Source organism: Mustela nivalis (genome assembly GCF_964662115.1).
Source record: "Mustela nivalis genome assembly, chromosome: Y".
NCBI lineage: Eukaryota > Metazoa > Chordata > Mammalia > Carnivora > Mustelidae > Mustela > Mustela nivalis.
In genome coordinates this window covers 28052620-28078996 of record NC_139041.1, presented here as the reverse complement: position 1 = coordinate 28078996, position 26377 = coordinate 28052620, and the positions used below count along the sequence as shown (strand labels likewise).

The 26377-nt window shown below is 38.0% G+C and overlaps 1 protein-coding gene across 3 annotated transcripts in view; it reads right to left on the bottom strand.

Moving 5' to 3' along the window:
* Positions 1–26377, bottom strand: part of LOC309856865 (cullin-4B-like) — a 124328-nt gene that overhangs the window by 86224 nt on the left and 11727 nt on the right. The gene's annotated exons all lie outside the window — the stretch shown is intronic.

The following is a 26377-nucleotide window of genomic DNA, read 5'->3' as shown; positions in this document are numbered from 1 at the left end:
AAAGAGGATAGGTATATTAGACTCACAGGAATAAACAGACGAAAAGTATCTGAAGAAGAAGAAAGTGGAAGGCCTTAGAACAGAAGGGCTTACTTCATGTCTGTATATTAATGAAATGATTAAGCTACCAAAACTTGTATCATTTTTTCAGAATGCTGGAATACAATCACAAACCTACAAAGACCAGGGTGATACATAATGAAGAAAGGAGGTCTGAAATACAATATTAAGACAGTAACCTATTATCTCCCTTTCAACAGCTTAAATGGTCTTAAAAGCAAAAAGAGAGAAGAAACTCATCATGTACGATATTCACTAATAAACCCATTCAAAGGTATGAAAATCAAAAGGCAACAGGATAACATATTTTGAGTACTGGGGAAAAAATGTCACTAAAAATTCTGTACCCAGAAAAAGCATTCTTTCACAGTGTAGGAAAACTGGGAATATATGAGATAGATAAATACTGAGATAGTTCTCTGCTTGTACACCTGCCCCACAAAAAAACACCAAGGCAAAGAGACAGATCAAGATGGCATAGGAGTAGCTGAGCTTAGTTTCCTCTGGCTCTAGGAATTCAGTTGGAAAGCTATGAAATCATTCCAAACACCTGTGAAATCTATCAGAGGTCTAAGAAAAGAACTGCTACAATTCTACAAATAGAAAAGTGACCACTTTCTGCAAGGTAGGATGTGTGAAGAAATGAATCCAAGGCAATATATGAGAACATTGACCTTGGAGTGAGGGAGCCTCCATAAGATACCTACTGCAAAATGACAGAGGAGTGGGTCAAAAAATCCAAACTTTTAGAAGTCTGCTCCAGTGAGGGATGTCCCTGCCTGAAAGGTGTTTGCATGGCAAAGTGGTGCAGAATCCTGCGTGGGACAGTGTGGTCTCAGGATTCCAGGATTCACAGAAAAACCAGAGGAGGGGTGCCTGAGTGTGGCAGAACTCCCAGGCATCAGAGCAGGGAACCTGGCTGCAATTAGTGCATCCAGGAGTAGGCTCTTAGCTCAGAATACCATATACCTTGAACCACAGGACGTCTGGTGACTGCTCTCTAAGCAGGGGCCCAAAAAGCAGAAGAACTACAGGGAAGACCCCCTCCCCCAACTTTTCTTCCCCTGAAACAGTGACACGGGTGTGTGCTGCAGGAATTGGCAGGGTTTGGAGACTCGAATCAGGGTCGTGTGCCTAAGATAGAAACACTTGCTCACAGACTGGGTGAGCATGGAGTGCGGATGGAGACCAGGAAGACAGGTGTGACTGACTGCTTTTTCCTGAGGGCTCATTGAAGAGTGGGGCCCCTAGCTTTCTGCTCCGGAGACAAAGATTGGTAGGCTGCCATTTTCATCCTCATCCTCTAAAGCTGTGGAGAAAGCCTATAAGAACAAAAGTCACATAGAGTAATCCAGAGCTACTTAGTCTGGCTTCCTGGCAAGGGGTATGCAATTCCGCCCCTGGCAGAGACACTTGAGAATCCACACAACAGTCCCCTAACCCAGAAGATCAGCAAGAACATCCCACTAAGACCAAGTCAGCTGATCACACAGAACTACAAACTCAAGTGCTAAGGGAAAATAGTATACAGAATTCACAGCTGCTTCCCCACAAATTCTCTAGTCTTCCAATTTATTTTTTTCCGCTTTCATATTCAACCAATTTTTTACTTTATCAACTTATTCTTTTAATTTTCATTTTTACAGTTACATTCTGTCCTTTCATTTGGTGTGTGGCTGTGTTTGTACATATATATAGAAGAATTTATTTTTTTAATTAAATTTTCTTTTTGCAGTGGTCCAAGATTCAATAACGTTTTCTTTCTTTACAATTTTGGGATAAAGTCTCTTCGAAAAATAAATAAATAAATAGATCGATTAATTAAATAAACCAAGAATCTAGTGTATGGTTCTGTGCTCTTCAACCATCTGATCATATTCTTTTTTTCCTCAGCATTTCTTTTTTTTTTTTCCTATTAAAGCTATTTTAAATTTTCATTGTTATACTTTGGTTCTACCTTTCAAATTTTATTCCATGTACAGTTTTCTTTCTTTAAGATTTTGAGATATAGTTTCTTCATTTAACAAACCAACCAAAATACAATCAGGATCTAGCATATTGCTCTGTTTTGTTTACCTAACTATTTACATTTCTATTTTTTTCCTTTTCTTTTTTTTTTTTTGAGTGTATCTTTATGTATGGTTCTTTTTATTTTATTTTTCATTTTCAGAGTTACAGTTTATGCAATTCATTAAATTTTATTTTTGCATATATATTTGTCTTTATCCACAATTTTGAGATCTAGTTTTCTAACAGATCAACCTACACACAGGATCCAATGTATTGCTCTGTTCTGTTTTCCTGCCTAATTATATTCTCTTTCTTTTTAAAAATCTTTTTTTTCCTTTGGTGGCAAAACTCCTCTGAGTTACATAGTGTATATTTCTCTGAGATCTTCTTGTTTCTTCAGTATTTTTCTCTCTTTTTCATCTATTCTTCTCTTGCCAGAAAGACAAAATTTAAAAACTCGGCACTAAAAAGAGAACAAGAAGTACTGACCGCCAAGGACCTATTCAGAATAGAAATAAGATGTCGAAACCAGAGTTTAGAATAATGATTTAAAAAGATACTAGCTGGGCTTTTAAAAAGCATAGAAGACACTAGAGAATAAATTTATGGAGAAATAAAATAACTGAAATCTAATTAAGTCAAAAATGAAAAGGCTATTAATGAGATGTAATTAAAATATGGAGATTCTAATTACTAGAATATGTGACACAGAAGACAGAATTAGTGACTGCTCTGATTCTTGAAGAGACTAAAGACATGCAGAACACTGTCAGGGAACAAAAGCTCAAAAAAACAGTTTCCAATGAACCCACCCCTACCTCAACAGGGGGCAGGGCAACACTGTCCAAGCAGGGTTCCTTAGGAACAGCCTAGCAGGTTCTTCACCTAGAGGACAGGCTTTTTGGGCCCCTGCTTAGAGAACAGTCACCAGACGTCCTGCGGTTCAAGGTATATAGTACTCTGAGCTAAGAGTCCACTCCTGGATGCACTAATTGCAGCCAGGTTCCCTGCTCTGATGCCTGGGAGTTCTGCCACACTCAGGCACCCCTCCTCTGGTTTTTCTTATCTCAGGAATGGGTCACGTTCTAGATCTTTATGCTTCTAAAACCACAAGCCGCCCCTGTTTTGTGCATGTGCTCCTGTAGCTCTTGAATCCTATCTGGGGTTGCACTAAAGTCCTTTTCCTGTCAATACAGTTGGGAGTCTATGCCTGGTCTCCAGTGTCGGGTGCTTTTATACTCTGGTGTTTTGTCATCTTCCCGGCTCCAGCTTATGCTGTCTCCCTCCCCCTTTTGTTTATCTTCTGATATTTCATGGCAAATTCATGACTTTAGACTTCATTCCTTGTGACTCCTGGAGTTTTTGTTCTTACATCTCAGACTGATTTTGTGGGTGTTCAGAATGATTTGGTCAATAGCCAGCTAAAACCAGGGGACAGGTTGAAATAGGATTTCCTATTCCTCTGCCATCTTGTCTCCCAAAGTTTCTTGAATTGTTTCATTTCACAGTATCTCTTATGTCTTGAATTCTTCCCTTGTTATCCACTAGTGGTTTATATCTCTTTTTCTTTGCTTCTTTATCCTTAATCAATGGTAAGATGACAGAAAGAAAGGCAGCTGAAGAGGCTAGGATAAACAGATAAAAGGAGCTGAGAATAGACTTTGAGACCATGAGAACATTTACCATGAAATGTTCCAATGTCAGAATTATTGACATCCCCTGAGGGGGTGAAGAGAGAGAAAGGACTAGAAGGTATATTTGAGCAAACTGTAGTGAAGCACTTCCCTAACCTGGGGGAGTAAACAATATCCTTGTCCAAGAGGCAGAAAAGGCCCCTACCAAGATCAACAAGAACAGACCAACATCCTGGCATATAGTAGTAAACATTCCAAATCTTAGATCCAAGAAGGCTATCCTAAGAGCAGCTATGGTGAAGAGATTTCATAGGTACAGAGGGAGGAACATCAGAATAATATCAGACTTAGTCAGAGACCTGGGAAGCCAGAAATGGCTGGCAAGACAGAGAGAGGTACAAAATGAGAAGAATATGCACACAAGGATACTTTATCCAGCAAGGCTGTCATTCTGAATGGATAGAGAGAACAGGAACTTTCAGGACTGGCATCAACTGAAAGAATATGTAACCACCAAGCTGGCTCCCCTGTAAGAACTATTACGGGGATTATATGAAAGAAAAGTGACGCCAAGAGCAATGTAGAAAATCTATAGAAACAGGGACTTCACATGGAATATAATGGCACTAAAATGTTATCTTTAAATAGAAAATCTGAAGTGAAGGGCCTAAATGCTCCTATGAAATGGCACAGGGTAAAGACCAGACAGAAGGACATGACTCAACCAAATGCTGTCTACAAGAGACTCCTTCTGAACATAAAGATATTTCTGGTCTGAAAGTGAGAGAATGGAGAACCACTTATCATGCCAATGGAACTCAAAGAAAGCTGGGGTAATAATCCTCTCATGTCAGACAAATTAAAGTTTAGGCTAAACACTGTAGTAAGATATGCAGAGGGACACTATATCGTACTTAAAGGGTTTATCCAACAGGAAGAACTAACAATTGTTAAATATGTATGCCCCAACATAAGAAAGCCAACTATAGAAGCCAGCTGTTAACCAAAATAATGAACCACATTGATAATAATACTTTAATAGTAGGAGACTTCAACTCCACTCATAACAATGGACAGATCTTCTAAGCAGAGATCAGCAAAGAAACAAGAGCTCTGAAGGACACTCTGGACAAGATGGATTTCATAGATCTATACAAAACATTCCAACCTGAAACACAGAATACTCATTCTTCTCAAACAAACATGGAACTTTCTCCAGAACAGACCATATACTGGGTCAGAAATAAGGTCTCAACTGGTACCAAAAGACTGAGATTATTCCTTACATATTTTTGGACCACAAAAGATTAAACCTACAGTTCAATCTTTGTGTGTGTCTCTCTCTCTCTCTCTCTCTCTCTCTCTCTTACACACACACACACACACACACATGGAAGGAATTCAAACACTTGGAGGTGAAAGATCATCCTGCTTAGGAATGATTGAATCAACCAGGAAACTGAAGTACTAGACCAGACATAGACTCAAGTTCTGAGGAAGAACTTAAACAATTCATGGAAACAAATGAGAATGAAAACAGATCATTCCCAAACCCCTGAGATACTGAAAAGGTAGTCCTAAAAGTAAAAAAACATAGCCATTCAAGCCTCACTCAAAAATCTAAAAAAATCCCCAAATCACAAACTAACCTTACACTGAAGGGCTGGAGAAAGAACAGAAAATAAAACCTAAACCAAGCAGGAGAAGAGAAATAATACAGATTTGAACAGAGATCAATGAAATAGAAACAAGAAAAACAGTGGAACAAGTCAATGAAACTAGAAGTTGGTTCTTTGAAATAACTGATAATATAGATACACCCTCTGGCCAGGGAATTTATAAACTACCAAGACTGAAACATGAAGAAACAGACAATCCAAATAGACAAACAGTAACAAAACTGAAGCAGTAATCAAAAAACTCCCAAAATACAAGAGTCCAGGGCCAGATGGCTTTCCAGGTGAATTCTACCAAACACTTACAGAAGAAATCATAACTATTCTTCTGAAGCTGTTTCAAAAAATAGGAGCAGAAGGAAAACTTCCAAATTCATTCTATGAGGCCAGCATTATCCTGATCCCAAAAATAATCAAAGACTCCATCAAAAAGGAGAATTATAGACCGATTTCCCTGATGAACAAGGATGCCAAAATACTCAACAAGATCCTAGCCAACAGGATCCAACAGTACATTGAAAGGATTATCCATCATGACCAGGTGGGACTTATTCCCGGGAGGCAAGCGTGGTTTGACATTTGCAAATCAATCAGTGTGACAGACCACATTAATAAAAGAAAAGAGAAGAACCATATAATCATCTGTATGCAGAATCAGCATTTTAAAAAAATACAGCACCCTTCTCTCATTAAAACTCTTCAGAGTTTTAATATATGGTATCATGGATATGATGGAATATCATAGTATAGTATCATGAATAAAGGAACTATTTCTCAATTTCATAAAAGTCATCTATGAAAAGCTCACAGTAAATATCATTCTCAATGGGGAAAAGCCCAAAGCTTTTTTAGATTAGGAACACAAGGATGCCCACTCTCACCACAATGTTCAACACAGTACTAGAAGTCCTAGCATCAGCAATCAGACAACAAAAAGAAATAAAATGCATTCACACAGGCAAAGTCAAACTCTCTCTCTTCACAGATGACATGATACTTTATGTGGAAAACCCAAAGACTGCACACCAAAATTACTAAACTCATACAGCAGTTCAGTAATATGGCAGGATACAAAATCACTACACAGAAATCAGCTGCATTTCTATACACTAACAATGTAACTGTGGAAAAAGAAATTGGAGAACCTAATCCACTTAAAATAGCAACAAAAATCACAAGATACCTAGTAATGAACCTAACTAATGCAGTAAAGGATCTATATTCTAGAAACTGCAAAACACTTATGAAAGAAATTGAGGAAGAAACAAAGAGAGGAGAAAAGTTCCATGCTCAAGGACTGGATAAACACTGATAGTGTCTAGATACCCAGGGCAATCTACACTTTCAAGGCCATCCCTATTAAAATACCATTCGCATTTTTGAAAGACCTGGAACAAACAATCCTAAAATTTCTATGCAACCAGAAAAGATCCCAAATCACCAAGGAAACATTAAATAAGAAAAACAAAGCTGGGGGCATCACACTGCCTGATTTCATGCTATATTACAAAGATGTGGTCACCAACAATCCATGGTGCAGGCACAAAAACAGATACATAGATCAATGGAAGAGAATAGGGAGCCCAGATATGGACCCTTAACTCTGTGGTCAACTAATCTTCAACAAATCAGGAAAAATTTTCCACCAGGAAGAAAAGTATTTTTTCAAAAAATGATGCTGAGAAAATTGAACAGCTACATACATAAGAAAAAAATTCAACTATTCTCTTAGGACATATACAAACATAAAATCAAAATGGGTGAAAGACCTCAAAGTGATACATGAATCTATCCGAACTGTTGAGAAGAACACAAATACCAACCTCTTCAACATTAGCTACAGCACCTTCTTTCAAGACACATCTCCAAAGGCAAGGGAAACAAAAGCAAAAATGAACTGTTGGAAAGGGACTTCATCATAATAAAAAGCTTCTGCACAACAATGGAAAAGGTCAACAAAACAAATAGGCCACACACAGAATGGGAGAACACAGCAGCAAATGACATTACAGATAAAGGGTTGGTATCCAAGATCTACCAAGAGCTTCTCAAACTCAACACCCAAAATACAAATAATCCAGTCCAAAAATGGGCCGAAGACATGAATAGATACTTCTCCAAAGAAGACATTAAATAGCTAACAGGCAACACATGAAAAAAATGGTCACCATCATTTGCCATCAGAAAAATTCAAATCAAAACCACATTCATAACCACCTTACATTAGTTAGAATGGCAAAAATTAATAAGGCAGGGAATAATAAGCAATCAGTGAGGATGTGGAGAAAGAGGAACCCTCTTACACTGTTGGTGGTAATAGCAGTTGGTACAGCCAATTTGGAAAACAGTATGAAGTTTCTTCAAAAAGTCAAAAATAGAACGATCCTATGACCCAGCAGTTGCACCACTGAGTATTTAGCACAAAGACTGAGATACAGAGAAAAGAAAGGCCACACACACCACAATGTTCAGCAGCAGCAATGCTCACAATAGCCAAACTGTGGAAGGAGCTAAGATGCCCTTCAACAGATGAATGGATAAAAAAGATGGTTGACATATACAATGGAATATCACTCAGCCCTCAGGATGAATACCCAGTATTTGCATTGACATGGATGGAACCAGAGGGGACCATGCTAAGTGAAATAAGTCAAGCAGAGAAAAACAATTTCGTCTATTTTCACTCACCTGTGGAACATAAGGAATGCAAGGAGGACAATAGGGGAAGGAAGGGGACAATGAAGGGGGGAAGTCAGAATGCAAGACAAACCATAAGAGACTATGGATTCTGGGAAAAAATCTGAGGGTTTCCCAGGGGAGAGGAGTGGGATGATGGGTTACCCGAAGAGGAGTATTAAGGAGAGCACATGTTTTAATGAGTACCATGTATTTATATGCAAATCACTGAACCATACATTAAAAACCAATGATGTATTGTATGGGGACAAACACAATAAAAAAAAGAAAAGGAAAAATTGGGATTCCAGGGGAAAAGGAAAGAGAGAATGGGACAAAAGTTATTAGGCAGCAAATTATAGTGAAGAATGTCCCTCATCTAGGGAAGGAAAGTGTCACTCAAGTCCAGGAGGTACAAAGAACTCCCTTCAAAATCAATAAAAATATGTCAACACCTCCACCTCTAATAGTGAAACTTGCCAATTTCAGAAACAAAGAGAAAATCTTGAAACTCCAGACAAGAGGTCCTTAACCTACAAAGGTAAAACATTAGGCTGGCAGAAGACACATCTAGACAGACCTGGCAAGCCAGAAAGACCTATCATTATATATTCAGCATGCTAAATACAAAATATGCAATCAAACATACTATATACAGCTAGGCTCTCATTCAAAATAGAAGACACAGAAACTACATGAAAGTAAAATAAAAAAAAAAAAAAAAAAAAAAAAAACCCTAAAACCTTGCAGGACAAACAGAAACTAAAAAACTGGTGATCATTAACCCAGTCACCAAGAAACACTAAAGGGAATCCTTTAAGAGACCACACCTATGGGGCACAGGAAAGGCAGTTCTATGGGGGAAATACAGAGCTATACAAGCCTCCAGTGGAAATAAAATATCCAGCGGAAAAAAGACAGTCTCTTCAATAAATGGTGCTGGGAAGATTGGACAACTATGGGTAGAAGAATAAAACTCAACCATTCTCTTATACCATACCCAAAGATGAAATGGATGAAAGACCTCAACATGAGGCAGGAACCTATCAAGATCCTAGAGGAGAACATAGGCAATAACCTCTTCGATATCGACAATAGCAAAATATTTCAAGATATGTCTCCAAAGGCAAAGGAAACAAAAGTGAAAACAAACTTTTGGGACTTCATCAAGATCAAAAGCTTCTGCACAACAAAGAAAACAGTCAACAAAACAGAGAAGCAATCCATGGAATGGGGGAAGATACTCACAAATGACACTAAAGACAAAGGGCTAGTATTCGAGATCTATAAGAACTTCTCCAACTCAACACCGAAAAAAAAAAATAATACACTCAAATAGTAAACAGAAGACATAAACAGACACTCTCCAAAGAAGATATACAGAAGGCTAACAGACACATGAAAAAATGTTCATAATCATTAACCATCAGGGAAATTCAAATCCACTTTACACCAGTTAGAATGGCAAAAATTGAGAAGGCAAGAAACAAGTGTCGGAGAGGATGTGGATAAAGGGGAACTCTCTTATACTGTTGGTGGGAATGCAAGTTGGTGCAGCCACTTTGGAAAACAGTGTGGAGATTCCTTAAGAAATTAAAAATAAATCTTCCCTATGACCCTGCAATTGTACTGCTAGATGCATTTACCCAAAAACACAGATGTAGTGAAAAGAAGGGCACCTGTACCCCAATGTTCAAAGCAGCAATGGCCACATTCACCAAACTGTGGAAAGGGCCAAGATGCCCTTCAACAGATGAATGGATAAAGAAGATATGGTCCATATACACAATGGAGTACTATGCCTGCATCAGAAGGAATGAACACCCAACTTTTGTATCCACATGGACAGCACTGGAAGAGAGTATGCTGAATGAAATAAGTCAAGTAGAGAGAGTCAATTATCATAGGGACTCACTTGTGGAGCATAAGGAATAACAAAGAGGATACTGGGAGATGGAGAGAAGTGAGTGGGGGAAATTGGAGGAGAAGACAAACCATGAGAGACTGTGGACTCTGAGAAACAAACTAAGGTTTTTGAAGGGGAGAGAGTGGTGGGTTGGGTGAGCCTGGTGGTGGGTATTATGGAGGGCACATATTGCATAGAAAGAACACTGGGGGTGGTGCCTATATAATGAATTCTGGAGCACTGAAAAGAAATAAAGTAAAATGAAAAAAAAGAAAAAGAAAAGAAACGACACCACAAACTGAAATAGATCAGAAAGAAATAGAGACAATATATGGAAATGGACTTTAAACATAATAGAAAGACATCAAAAACATAACCTTCAATAGTTAGCCTAAATGTAAATGAGCTAAATGTGCAAATCAAAACAGACAGGATAAACAAGCAAGACCCATCAATATGCTGTCTGTGAGAGACTCATTTTATTTTATTTTTAAAAAATATTTTACTTATTTATTTATTTATTTGTCAGAGAGAGAGAGAGAGAGAGGGAGAACACAAGCAGGCAGAGTGGCAGGCAGAGGCAGAGAGAGAAGCAAGGAGCCCAATGTGGAACTCGATCCCAGGACCCTGGGATGATGACCTGAGCTGAAGGCAGCAGTTTAACTAACTGAGCCACCCAGGCATCCTGAGACTCATTTTAAACCCCAAAATACCTCCAGACTGAACATGAAGGGTTGGAGGATCATTTACATGCAAATGGACATAAAAGAAAGCTGGACTGCCATATTCATGTCAGACAAATTAGATTTTAAACCAAAGACTATAAAATAAAATGAGGAAGAACACTCTATCACAATTAAAGGGCCTATCCAACAAAAAGATATAACAATTGTAAATATTTACATCCCTAAAATGGTAACAGCCAATTATATAAACCAATTAATAACCAATTAAAGAAACACATTAGTAATAATACAATAATTAGAGGGAACTTCAACATTCCACTTACTGCAATGGACAGAGCACCTAAGCAGAATATCAAGAAGGAAGTAAGGGCTTTGAACCAGGGATCTGACACATAGAACCAGATGGACTTCACAAATATATACAGAACATTTCATCCTAAAGCAACACAATATACATTCTTCTTGAATACATTTGGAATAGTCTCCAGTATAGATCATATAGAGGTCACATCTCCGATCTCAATCAGTACCAAAAGATTGGAATATTTTTCAGAATATTTCTTTCTGAATATTTTCAGATCACAATCCCTAGAAACCTGAACTCAATCACAAGAAGAAATTTGGTAAGAACTCAAATACATTGAGGCTACAGAGCATTCCACTATAGAATAAATAAGTCAACCAGGAAATTAAGGGAAGAATTAAACTAATTTACAGAAACAAATGAAAATGATAACAACTTATCAAACCCCTTGAAATTCAGCAGAAGCAGTCCTAAGAGGGAAGTTTATAGTAACACAAGCCTTCCTCAAGAAACAAGAAAGGGGGCGCCTGGGTGGCTCAGTTGGTTAAGCGACTGCCTTCAGCTCAGGTCATGATCCTGGAGTCATAGGATCGAGTCCCACCTTAGGCTCCCTGCTCAGCAGGGAGTCTGTTCTCCCACTGACCTCTCTCCTCTCATGCTCTCTCTCAAATAAATAAATAAAATCTTTAAAAAAAGAGAAAGAAACAAAGGTCTCAAAGGTCTCTTACACCTAAAGGAGCTGGGGTAAAAACAGCCAACTAAAGCGTAAATCTATCAGGAGAAGAAGAATAATAAAGACGAGAGCAGAAAGCAATGAAATGAAAATGAAAGGTATGGTAGAACAGAATAATGAAACTATCTGTTTATAAGATTGATAGACACCCCCCTAGCCATACTTAACAAAAAGAATTGAGAAAGAATTTAAATAAACAAATCACTAATGAAAAAGGAGCGATCTCAATCAACACCAAAGAAACACAATTAGAAAAGAATATTATGACAACCCTAGGCCAACAAATTAGGCAATCTGGAAGAAATGGATGTGTTCCTAAAAACACACAAACTACCTAAACCAAAACAGGAAGAAACAGAAAACCTGAACAGACCCATAATAAGGAAATTGAAGCAAGAATCAAAAATCTCCCAACAAATAAGAATGCAGGGCCAGATGGCTTCTCAGGGGAAGCTACCAAATTATTAAAAAAGAGTCAATGACTATACTTCTAAGGCTGTTTCAAAAAATAGAAATAGAGGAGGAGGGGCAAGATGGCAGAGAAAAAGGAGACCTTGAACACCCACAAAATCAGCCTGAGATATGAGATTATACACTTCTGTATCTTTAAGGGGGCAGCAGATCATCTGGAGAGGTAAAGCAAAGTGGGAGTGCTCAGACTGATATCAGATGATAAACAGAAGGGGGAGGGAGCCACCAAAAGTGACCCAGTGGAAAGTAATACCTCAATACGAAAGTGCCCTGTGCTTGGGAACCAGCATTAGCTTGTATCTGGTTAAAAGAAAAGAAAAAAAGCAAAAACAGGAAATAACAGTAAATAACTATCCCCCCCCCCCCAAAAAAAAACAGACAACTGGTTTGGAATCAGGCGGCCACAATTATGACCTTAAGCCCAGGGTTCCAGGACATTCACAGCCAGGCCCATCCATGCCTGAGAGAGCCTAGTGGGGGCTCCAGTCCATAGTCCCCGAGCCCACAGCTTTCTGCTGCTTGTAACACCAGTTGGGCTGGGCATGGGTATGTCCACACATGAGAGAGCCCGAGTGTAACCTCCTGCCAGAGGTCCCTGGACCCTCCACCTTCCACAACCTGTGCTGCTGCAGCCGCCACAACCGCCACATATGAGCACACCTGGCATGGGCCTGGACTTCAGACAGCAATCTCAGCAATGGCAGCCACCAGAATCAGGCTCCTTGGGCCAATTATCACGCAAGGATTTAGTGCCACGGGGGTGCAGAGACAAGCAGGGGCCTTGGGTTACCACTGAGACAGTGGCTGGAGGTGTGCACTACCTGTGGGAGGTTGCATCATTCAACAGAGTTTGCAGAGGAGAGTTTGTGTGATCTGGACTATCAGAGCAGAACAGACTGAAGGCTCTCTCCAGAGGACTGGATCAGTTCACTTGGCTGGCTCTGACCCTCTGAAAAGCCTCAAAACCTGCCAAAGCACAAAATCTCCAGAGAACAAAAGTTGGAAAACCAGTTTCCACAAAGTTCAGCCCCTTGACTGGGGACTGGATGATTTAGCCCAAGCAAGAATGAATGGAAAACAATGAGGAAGACCCCTCAAAAGAACAAGAGGATAATAACCAGAGAGTCCCCATACAACTGTAAAACCCCAGCAGCAAAACCTATATATTTCATAGATATAACTCTTGTTTTCTATTGTTTTGTTCTTAAATTCATTATCATTCTTCTTCTTTTATTTTTATTTTTTTAACCTACTTACCATACAACTAGATGTTTAATACAACATATCACATAACTTTTTAAGTTCAACTTTCTTTATACATATACCTGGGTTTCTGTGTCCTTTTTTTTCTTATCATTTTTTTAATTAATACATAGACAGATATAAGCATCAATGTAATCCTTTTTCCCTATTCAATACTATGCCTATATATAAACTACTTTTAAATTCCCTGTATCTATGGAAGGTTGAGTCCTTTAACAAAAATAACAAAACACACCCAGAAAGAGCCAAAATAACCTTCCTTGCCCATATCAAAGGTTTATAATTACCTTCCCATCTTATTCTTCTAACAGTATCTGTGCATTTGTTTTTCTTCTATATATGTCTTACACTTGGGGTTCATTTTGGTTGGGTTTTCTTTGTGCGTGCGTGCGTGTGTGTGTGTGTGTGTGTGTGTGTGTGTTTTACTTTTGTCAGTCTTTTTGTTTGTTCATTTTTGTTTATGTACTTTATAAATCCTACTTTTGGGGATTTTCTCTTCTTTTTAATCTCAGTTTCCTTTTCTCTTTTCTCTTTCTTTTTGGTACTGACTTCTGATTGCTTCAAAACCTTCCAGGTTGCACCTTGCCTGGATCATGGTTGATATATTCAGCTATATATCCTCTCAACTACTTGTCACCAAAATGACTAGGAGTAGGAATACCCAACAGAAGAAAAATTCAGACTGTGCCCTCTCAAACAGAGCTACTGGATATGGACATAAACAATATGTCAGAAAGGAAATTCAAGGCAACAATTATCCAGGCAATGGTTAGGTTGGAGAAACCATTACTGGCAACACAGAATCTCTAATGGCAGAAGGGAGACTAAAATGAATGAGAAGTGACAGCACTGAAATGCTATCAATGAGATCCAGTCTAATCTAAATACTGTAACATCTAGGGTAACCAAGGCAGAAGATCAAATTAGTGATCTATATATAAGACAAAATGATAGAAAGGAAGGATCAGGAGAAGCCATAGAAGCCATGAATACAGAATAGGGAAATAAATGATACCATGAACTTTCCAATGTCCAAATTATTGGGATCCCTGAGGGAGTGAAGAAAGAGAGGAGACTAGGAGAAGAAGACAGCTGAACAAATTCTGGATAAAAACTTTCCCAATCAAGGGAATGGAACAAGTGTTTGTGTCCTAGAGGCAGACAGGACACTACCAAATATCAACAAGTCGAGAAAGACCTCCAGACACTAATTGTGAAATGCATGAATCATAATTTCAGACAGGAGGTCCTAAGGCAGCCAGGTGGAAGAGATTCCTTACATAAAGAGGAAGGTCTATCAGAATAATAGTATACTTGTCCACAGAAACCTGGCAAGCCAGAACAGGCTGGCAAGACATATTCAGGGCATCAAATGAGAAGAATATTCTATAGTATAGAATACTATATCCAGCAAGTCTGACATTCAAAATGGATAAAGAAGTAAAGATCTTCCAAGACCAGAAGGCTTAAAAGACGATGTGACCACCAAGTCAGCACTACAAGAAATATTACGGGGGGAGAAATTTTATGAAAGAAAGAACCCAAGAGTGACACAGAACAGAAATTTACAATCTATAGAAAAAGGACTTTACAGGCAACATGATGTCAAATAAAAACGTATCTTTCAGTAATCACTCTGAAAGCATTTTATGGAAATGAATCTGTAAAACAGCACAGGGCTTCAGACTGGATAAAACAAGAGGACCCATCCATATGCTGTCTACAAGTAATGCATTTGGAACCTAAAGATACATCCAGACTGAAGGGACAGAGAACCATCTTTCATACCAGTGGGCCTCAAAAGAAAGCTGGGGTACTGATTCTCATATCAGATAAATTAGATTTTAAGCTAAAGACTGTAGTTAGAGATATAGAAGGATACTACATCACTCTTTAAGGGGCTACCCACCAAAAAACATCCAACAATTGTAAATATTTATGCCCCCAATATGGGAACACCCAACTACATAGGCCAATTAGTAATCAAAGTATACAGTCATATTGATATGAATATTAATTGTAGGGGATCTTGACACACCACTCAGTAATAGATCATCCAAGCAGAAAACCAATAAGGAAACAGGAGCATTGAATGACACACTGGAAAGGGAAATTAGAGAATCAATTCCATTTATTATAGCACCGAGAACCATAAAAAACCTGAAAATAAACCTAACCAAAGAGGTAAAGGTACTCAAAGAACTACAGAACATTCATGCAAGAAATTGAAGACGACACAAAAAAGATGGAAAACCATTCCATGCCCAAGGATAAGAAGAATGTCTATATTGCCCAGAGCAATCTCTACTTTCAATGCCACCTATATCAAAATTCCACTGACGTTTTTCAAAATCAGAGAACAACCAATCCTAAAATTTGTATGGAACCAGAAAAGATCCCAAATTGCTAAGGAAATGTTGAAAAAGAAAAGCAAAACTTGGGCCATCATGTTGCCTGATTTCAAGCTTTACTACAAAGCTGTGATCACCCATAGAGCATGGTACTGGCACAAAAACAGACACATAGACCAGTGGAGTAGAGTGCCCAGATATGGACCCGCAACTTCAAGGTCAACTAATCTTCGACAAAGCAGGACAAAATATCCAGTGGAAAAAAGACAGTCTCTTCAATAAATGGTGCTGGAAAAATTGGACAGCTATGGGTAGAAGAATGAAACTTGACCAGTCTCTTACACCATTCACAAAGATATACTTGAAATGGAGGAAAGCCATCAGTGTGAGGGGGGAATCTATCAAAATCCTAGAAAAGAACATAGACAGTAACACCTTTGACATCAGCCACAGCAACATCTTTCAAGATATGTCTCCAAAGGCAAAGGAAACAAAAGCAAAAAATGAACTTCTGGGACTTCATCAAGATCAAAAGCTTCTGCATAGCAATGGAAACAGCCAAGAAAACAAAGAAGCACTCCGAGGAATGGGAGACGATATTCACAAATGACAGTACAGACAAGGGCTGATATGAAAGATCTACAAAGAACTCCTCAAACTTAACACCCAAAATACAGATAATGCAGTCAAAAAATGGGCAGACATGAACAGACACTTCTCCAATGAAGACATACAAATGGCTAAGAGACTACATGAAAAATGTTCACCATCATTAACCATCAGGGAGATTCAAATCAAAATCATATTGAGATACCACCTTACACCAGTTAGAATGCCCAAAATTCACAAGACAGAAATCAACAAGTGTTGGAGAGGATGTGGAGAAAAGGGAACTCTCTTATACTGTTGATGGGAACACAAGTTGGAGGAGCCACTTTGGAAAACAGTGCAGAGATTCTTTACAAAATTAAAAATAAAGCTGCCTTATGACCCTGCAATTGCAATACTGGGTATTTACCCCAAAGATATAGATGTAGTTAAAAGAAGGGCCATCTGTACCCCAATGTTCATAGCAGCAATGGCCACAGTTGCTAAACTGTGGAAAGAACAAAGATGCCCTTCAACGGACAAATGGATAAAGATGATATGATCCATATACACAATTAAGTATTATGCCTCCATCAGAAAGTATGAATACCCAACTTTTGTATCAATATGGATGGGACTAAAGGAGAAGTAAGTTGAGGAAAATAAGGGGAGAAGAACCATAAGAGACTGTGGACTCTGAGAAACAAATAGGTTTTTGGAACAGAGCAGGGTTGAGGGTTGAGAGAGAGAGCCTGGTGTTGGGTATTATGGAGGGCACATACTGCATGGAGCACTGGGGGTGGTACATAAGTAATGAATTCTGGAATGTTGAAAAAATAAAAAAATTTTAAAAAAGAACAAGTGTTGGTGAGTATGTGAAGACAGGGGAACCCTTTTACTGCCAGAATGCAAACTGGTGCAGCTCTGAATAACAAACAATACGATATTCCTTCAAGTTTAAATACAGAAAAACCCTATGACTCAACAATTGTGCTACTAGGTATTTACACACACACACACACACACACACACACACACACACACACAATTAATATTACTCAGCCATCAAACTGAATGAAACCTTTCCATTGCCAGGACGTGGATGGAGTTAGAGTATTTTATGGTAAGTGACATTAATTTGGTCTGAGAAAGCCAAATACCAAATGATTTCACTCATATGTGGAATTTAAGAAAAAGATGAATCTATGGGAAGGGAAAAAAAGATAGGTGGAAGCAAACCATTAAGATACTCTCAACCACAGAGAACACACTGAGGGTTGATGGGAGGGACCCGGCTGGGCTAAACTGGTGGTAGGTATTAAGGAGAACACTTGCTATAATAAGCATTAGGTGTTATATGTAAGTGATGAAGCACATAGTCTATTCCATATTACACCATAGGTTAACTAACTAGAATTTAAATAAAAATTGAAAAAAAAATCAAGTGAGAAGAATAAAAAAAAATTCTCAAGATACAAAGTCAACATACAACAATCTGTTGCATTTCTATAGCCTAACAATGACCACAAGATTCAAAGTCAATATATAACAATCTGTTGAATTTCTATGGTCTAATGATGACGTATGTCAAGGAACAAAAAGGAAAATAATTTATACAAGCCATTTATACTAGCATAAGTAACAATAAAATACTTTGCAATAAATTTAACCTAGGATGTGAAATATGTATACATTGAAAACTCTAAAATACTGATCAAAGAAGTTAAAGATCTACCCTTTCCTTACTATGTGATCCAAGAATCTCACTTCTGAGTGTGGATCAAAGGAAATGAAATTACTATCTCTAAAATAGATATGCATCCATGTTTACTGCAACATTATTCATAGTAGCCAAGAAATGAAAACAACCTAAGTGTCCTAAATGTTGTATATAGGGAGATAACTGGATATTATTCAACCTTTAAAAAACCTTGATCCGTTTAAAAAATAAAATGGATGAGTGTGGAAAACATTTTATTAAGGGACATAAGCCGGACATATAAAAAATAATACTTTAGGGTATCAACTAGATGTAAAATATTACTATAAAGCAGAGCTTAAAGAAATAGAGAGAATATGATATCCAGAGGTTGGGGTTGAAGGAAATGAAGAGATGGTGGGTCAAAACAGTAAACAATTTTACAACAAAAATTAGATAATTTAGATGGATAAGGACCCATTTTAAAAAGCTCAAAATGAAGTGACTCTTAATCTCACAAAACAAACTGAGGGTTGCTGGGGGGAGGGGGTTTGGGAGAAGGGGGTGGGATTATGGACATTGCGGAGGGTATGTGCTTTGGTGAGTGCTGTGAAGTGTGTAAACCTGGTGATTCACAGACCTGTACCCCTGGGGATAAAAATATATGTTTATAAAAAAAAAAAAAAAAGAAAGGACCAATACCCAACTTTTGTAGCAACATGGACGGGACTGGAAGAGATTATTATGCTGAGTGAAATAAGTCAAGCAGAGAGAGTCAATTATCATATGGTTTCACTTATTTGTGGAGCATAACAAATAGCATGGAGGACATGGGGAGTTAGAGAGGAGAAGGGAGTTGGGGGAAATTGGAAGGGGAGGTGAACCATGAGAGACTATGGACTCTGAAAAACAATCTGAGGGTTTTGAAGGGGTGGGGGTTGGGAGGTTGGGGTACTAGGTGGTGGGTATTATAAAGGGCACGAATTGCATGGAGCACTGGGTGTGGTGAAAAATAATGAATACTGTTATGCTGAAAATAAAAAATAAATTAAATTAAAAAGAAAAAAAAAATAAAATAAAATAAAAAGCTCAAAATGTACCAAACTGGAAAAAAGAAGTAAACAATCTAGATGGAATTATAACAAGCAAAGAAAAGTTCAGAAAAACCTGCAAGCAAAGAAAAGCACAGATACAGAAGTGTTTTACCAGCCAAACCTAAAAAGGATTTACAGGAAAATGAATACCAATCTTCCTGAACTCTTTCAACAAATAGAAGAAAAGGTCACACAGAACCAAGACTTTTAAAAAATTTGGTAGAGCCCTGTGGAAAATACTCTAATGATTGCTCAACTACAATATAATACAGCAATTTCACTTCTTAGAATATGAAACAATTTCATTTCTAGATGTATACTGAAAATAACAGATTACTCAAGCAATGGCATATATGAAAGTTTGTTATCAGAACTACTTCCAATCTTGGATGGCAGCGGACCAGAGTCACAGGAACAACTAGGTAACTATCAAATCATCCTAAATCCCCCAGAAATCAATCCGAGAACTGAGATAACAAACTTCACAACTAAAGGGAAAGAAGAGGCCACACTAAACATGGATGGTGGGAAGTAGAGAGATGTAGTTTGATGGAGAAGGGGAACACATGTGCTATGGAGGGGAGGGAGCCCTGGTAGCTGAGAAGGGGGAGAGAGAGAGGTAACTACAGTTGATCACAAAAGGAGAATACTTCCCCAAAGCCACTGAAATCAAAAGAGGTTAAAGGCTAGATTTTTTTTAATTTTTTACTTTTTTATTAACATATAATGTATTATTAGCTCCAGGGTTAAAGGTCTGTGAATAGCCAGATTTACACACTTCATAGCACATAACTTTCCCTACGTCCATAACCGCACCACCCTCTCCCCACGCCCTCTCCCCTGGTAACCCTCAGTTTGCTTTGTGAGATTAAGTGTCTCTTATGGCTTGTCTCCCTCCCTATCTCATCTTGTTTCATTTATTCTTTTCCTACCCCCCCCCCCAAACCCCTCCACATTGCCTCTCAACTTCCTTGTATCAGGGGAATCTTATGATGATTATCTTTCTCTGATTGACTTATTGGAACTAGAGGGTACTATGCTTAGTGAAATAAAGGGTAGATATTTAAAGGTCAGTGGGCTAGGCTGGGATAGAACCCTCAGGGCACAGCCCTGCTCCTGAATAGGAAGCAAGCAAACAACCCAAGTACAGATGGTGTGGAAACAAGATCAGAAGCACAGCTGGGGCACAGAGCAGATTATCTGTTCTCCTTGGAGTGTGGCCCTGAGAGGCACAGACACTTCCCCGGGAATAAAGGAAGTGACTGGCACCATTTTCCTCCTCAACCCTTCAGGATAAACACAGAGCCATCTGTGGGAAGCAGCCCAGAAGCCTACATTGGCTGCCTAAGCTTGCTTAATTGAAGTTGTACTTCAAGGAATTCTGAAAAGACCACTCCTCTCAGTCAAGTTTGCCTCAGTCCCAGCATGGTACACATAAGCCCCCACAAAAGCCTAGCACAAACTCCTGCGTACACCATGTCTCCCAAACATAGAGTTCTTCAGGGTCTCAATGCTGATAGACATGGTGTCAGGTCTCATTTCACAAGAAGACCAGAGCACACTTAGTTAAAACTTGCTACCTTCTGGCCAGGGTACAAACACTGCACATAGCAGGCAGGAAAAAGGTCTACAGACAAGTGGCCTGAGAAACAGATGACTCAAAACACAGCAGCAGAGTACACACAGCACACAGCAAGACACTCCCTGAAGCACAAGGCCCTGAACCATACATGACCTCTTCCATACAGGACACTACTATTAGTAGTTAGAGTCATACATGGCTTTTCTAACACAGAGAAGAAGGCAGAAACACAAACAAAATGCAAAGATGGAAGAATTTATCCACATGAAAGAACAAGTAAAGTCACAGCCAGAGATCTAAGTGAAACAGATATTAAGTGACATGCCTGATATCCACTAAAAGCAGCAATCCTAACAATACTCATGGGGACTCAGCAAAGATCAGAAGATTTCAGGAGCCATTTTCTATAGAGGAAAAAAAACTGTTTAGAAAGAGTCAGAAATAAAAGGTGCACAAAAATGGGATTAGAAACAATCTTGATCCAATGAACAGTCTAGAAGGATTAGATGAACAAATTAGTGACCTAGAAGACAAAGTTATGAAAATTAATGAAGGTGAATAAAAGAGAGAAAAAAATAATTAAGGAACATAAGAATAGATTTAGAGAACTCAGTGACTTCATCAAATGTAGTAACATTCACATCATAGATCCCTTGAAGGAGAGAGAGAAGGGGTGGGGCAGAAAATTTATTTGAGGCAATCATAGCTGAAAGCATCCCTAATCTCAGGAAGAAAACAGACATTGAGATCTACAAGGCACAGAGCACGCCTTTCAAAAATCAACAAAAACAGGCCAATACCAAAACATACAGTAATTAAAACTGCAAAATAGAGTGATAGAGAAAAAATCTTAAAAGCAGCAAGACAAACATCCTTACCTTTCAAGGAAAAACCACCATAAGTCTAGCAGAAGATGCATCCACAGAAACTTGGCAGGCCAGAAGAGAGTGGCATTGTATAGTCAACATGCTGAAAGGGAAAAATCTGTAATCAAGAGCACACCATCCAGCAATCCTGTCATGTAGAATAGGAGAAGTAAAGAGTTTCCCAGACAAACAAAAATGAAAAGAGATCATGACCACTAAATCAGCCCTGCAAAAAAAGGGAATTCTTTGAGAACGAAGAAGAGATTGAGGATGACAAAGACAAAAAAGGATCACAGAAAATGCCCAGAAACAACAAAAATAAATGGCACTAAATACATGAATATCAATAATTGCTTTGAATGCAAATGCTCTGAGTGGTTTAATCAAAAGACACAGGGTGTCAGAATGGATATAAAACATAAAACCCGTCTGTATGCTGCTTACCAAAGACTCATTTTAGACCTAATGGCATCTGCACGTTGAAAATGAGGATACAGAGAAATATCTATTGTGCAAATGGTGCCAAAAGAAAGCTGGAGTAGCAATATTTATGTCGGACAAAATAGACTTTAAAATAAAGAATGTTAACAAGAGACAAAGAAGAGCACTGTAAAATCATAAAAGGGGACAAGCCAACAAGAATATCTAACAATTGTAAATACATATGAGCCCAACATGAGAGCACCCAAGTACATAAAACAATTAATAACAAATGTAAAGAAACTTATTAATAATAATACAATAATAGTAGGGACTTTAACACTCCGCTTTCGTCAACTGACAGATCACCTAATCAAAAAGTCCAAACAATGGTTTTGGACACTGGAACAGGTGGGCTTCATAAATATATTCAGAACATCCCACCCCAAAGCAACAGAATGCACACTGTTTTCAAGTGCACACGAGACATTCTCCACAACAGATCACATATTAGGCCACAGAGCAAGCATCAATAAGTACAAAATGTGTGAGATCATATGATACATATTTTCTGACCACAATACTATAGAACTTGAGGCCAAAGAAAAAGTCTGGAAGGACCACAAATATACAAAAGTTAAACAATATCCTTAAAAAAAAAGTCAACCAGTCAACCACAAAATCAAAAAATGAAATAAAAAGTACACTGAAATAAAACACAAGAGTCCAAAACCACTGGGATGCAGCAAAGAGGATCTTACAAGGGAAGTACATAGCAATTCAAACCTACCTCAGGAAGCAAAAAAGTCTCAAATACATAACCTAACCTTACATCTAAAACACCTGCAAAAAGGAGAACAAATGACGTCCAAAGCCAGTAGAAGAAAGGAGTCGGAAATCATAAAGATTAGACAAGAAATCAATGACATAAAAAATTAATTAATCAATCAATTAATTAATTTAAGGGAAAAGAAAAGGTTGAAGCCAGGGACTAGTTCTCTGTAAAAATTAATAAAATTGATAAACATCTAACTAGTCTTATCAAAAAGAAAAGAGAAAGTACACAAGTAAGTAAAATCACAAATGAGAGAAGAGAAATAACATGCAAGACAACAGAAATAGAAACAATTACAGGAGAGTATTAGAAAAACACATTGGACAACTTGTAAGAAAAGGACATATAAACTACCAACACTTAAAGAGCAAATAATTGAAAACTTGAGAAGCTGATAACCAGTAAAGAAACTGAACAAGCAATCAAAACATCTTTTCAAGAAACAAAACATCCAAGAACATGTGGCTTCACAGGTACATGTACCAAAAACTTAAAGAAGAGTTAATACCTATTTTTTTCAAACTATTCCAAAAAATAGAAAAGGAAGGAAGACTTCCAAATTCATTCTATGTGGCCAGATAAAGACTCCACTCAAAAAGAGAAGTATAGGCCAATATCCTGATTAACATGGATGCAAAAGTTCTCAGTAAAATACTAGAAAACTTAATCCCAACAGTACATTAAAAGAATCGTTGTTCACCATGATCAAGTGGGATTTATTCCTGAACTGCAGGGATGGTTCAGTGTCACAAATCAATCAACATGATATGCCACATCAGTAAAAGCATAAGAACCATATGATCATTTCGCTAGACAAAGAAAAAGCATGTGACAAAGTACAATGTCCATTCATGATAAAAACCACCAACCAAAGTAGGTTTTTAGAGGGAACATGCCTCAACATAATAAAGGTCATTTATTATGAAAAACTTACAGCTAATATTCTCAAGTGAGAAAACTGACAGCTTTTCTTCAACAAGATAGGGATGTGTACTCTCACCACTGTAGTTTAACACAGTACTGAAAGTCCTAGCCACAGCAATAACACAAAGAAATAAAAGACAAGCAGATCAGCAAGGAAGATCTGCACTCTTTGCAGATGACATAATACTCTAGCTTCAAAACCTAAAGGATTCCACCAAAAAACTGCTAGAAAGGATATACAAAATTCACTAAGGTTGCAGGATACAAAATTGACACACAGAAATCTGGAATAGTGAAGCAACATAAAGAGAAATTAAGGGAAGCTCCGCCATTTATAATTGCACTCAAAACCAGCAAGATACCTAGGAATAACCTCACCAAAGAGGAAAATGATCTGTATGCTGAAAACTGAAATTGAAGAGGACACAGTGAAATGGAAAAAAAAAAAAAAATTCCATGCTCATGGACTGGAAGAGCAAATATTGTTAAAATGTCTATTTTACCCAAAGCAATCTATACATGTAATGCAATCCCTATCAAAATACCACCAGCATTTTCCAAAGAGCTAGGACAAACCTTAAACTTGTTTGGAATCACAAAAGACCCCAAATGCAAAGCAGGCTTGAAAAAGAAAAGCTGGTGGCACCATAGTTCTGGACTTCAGACTATACTACAAAGATGTAATGATTAATACAGTGTGGTACTGGCACAAAAAACAGAAGCATAGCTCTAAATAGAACAGAACAGAACAGAAAAACGCAAAAGTGAAGTCACAATTATATGGTGAACTAACCTTCAACAAAGAAGGAAATATTGAATTAGTGTATTCAACAAATGGGTGTTGGGAAAACTGGACAGCAATGTGGAAAAGAATGGAACTGGAGCACTTTCCTACACCATACACAAAAATATAATAAAAATGGAGGAACGACCTAAATGTGAGACATGAAGCCATCAAGATCTCGGGAAATAACAGAGGCAGTAACTTCTTTGACAGCAGTCTTAGCAACTGTCTTCTAGATAGGTCTTCTGAGGCAAAGTAAGAAAAGTAAAAATAAATTATTGGGACTTCATCAAAATAGAAAGCTTCTGCATAGCAAAAGAAACAATCAACAAAACTAAAAAGCAACCTATGGAATGGGAGAAGATATCTGCAAATGACATATCTGATAAACAGTTAATATCCACAATATATAAAGAACTTAAAACTCCACACCAAAAAAATGAATACTCTAATTAAAAATGGGCAGAAAAACAAATAGACATTTTTCCAAAGATACGAAGATGGCTATCAGACACATGAAAAGACACTCAACTCACCCATCAACAGGGAAATTACAAATCAACCCCACAATGGGACCACATTACACTGATCAGAGTGGCTAAAATTAACCAGCCAGGAAACAACACATGTTGACAAAGATGCAGTGAGAGAGAGGAATCCTCTTCCACTGTTGGTGGGAATGCAAACTGGTGCAGCCACTCTTGAAAACAGTACAGAGGTTCCTCTAGATGTTAAAAATAGAGCTAGTCTATGACCCAGCAATTGAACTACTAGGTATTTACCCAAAAACACTCATTCAGAGTGATACATGCACCCTGATGTTTGTTTACATTATTTACATAGCTAACAATAGCCAAACTATGCAAACAGCTCACATGTCCACTGACTTTGAAAGGTAAAAAAATGATGTAATACGTGCAGACATGCTCACACATACACACACACACACACACACACACACACACAGGAATATTACTCAGCCATAAAAAAGTATGTAATCTTGCATTTGTAATGACATGGATGGAGTTACAGCAAAATAAGTCAGAGAAAAGGAAATACCATATGATTTCACTCATATATGGGATTTAAGAAACAAAACAACTGAGCAAAAGGCAAAAAATGAAAGACAGAGGTAAAACTGGAAAAAGACTCTTAAATCTAGAGTAACAAAACAAGATGGCAACCAGAGGAAAGGTGGGTGGAGGATGGGTTGAATAGGTGATGTGGATTAAGAACTGTACTTGTGGGGAGACTGGGGTGTTGTATGGAAGTGCTCAATAGCTAAAGTGTACACCCGAAACTAATATTACACTGTATGTTAACTAACTGGAATTTAAGTTAAATTTTTAAAAGAAAGATTATTCCCAATACCTGTCCCCAAAAAGTTGGGAACCAAAAGGTGGAAACAACCCAAATGTGTGTCCATTTATAAACTGACGAGCACAATGTGGTGCAGATACACAACAGAACATATCAGCCACTAAAAATAATGAAAGAGTGTCAAAACATATTGAACATCCTAAGTAAAGGAATCCAGGAAAAAAACCCACATATTCTATGATTCAATTTCTAGGAAATACCCAAACAGACAAATCAGAATAGACAGAAAGTTGATGAGTAGTTGCTGGGGGATCTGGGAAGAAAATAAGGAGAGTGACTTGCAATGGTTGTTGGGTTTCTCTAGTAGATAACTGAACATAATCCAGAGCTAAATGGTGATGGTTGTGGAAACCAGCACCCACTATGCAGCCATTCCTTTTATCTTCCCATCCCAACCTCTGGCAGTTACTAAGTTACTTTCTGTCTATCTGTCTC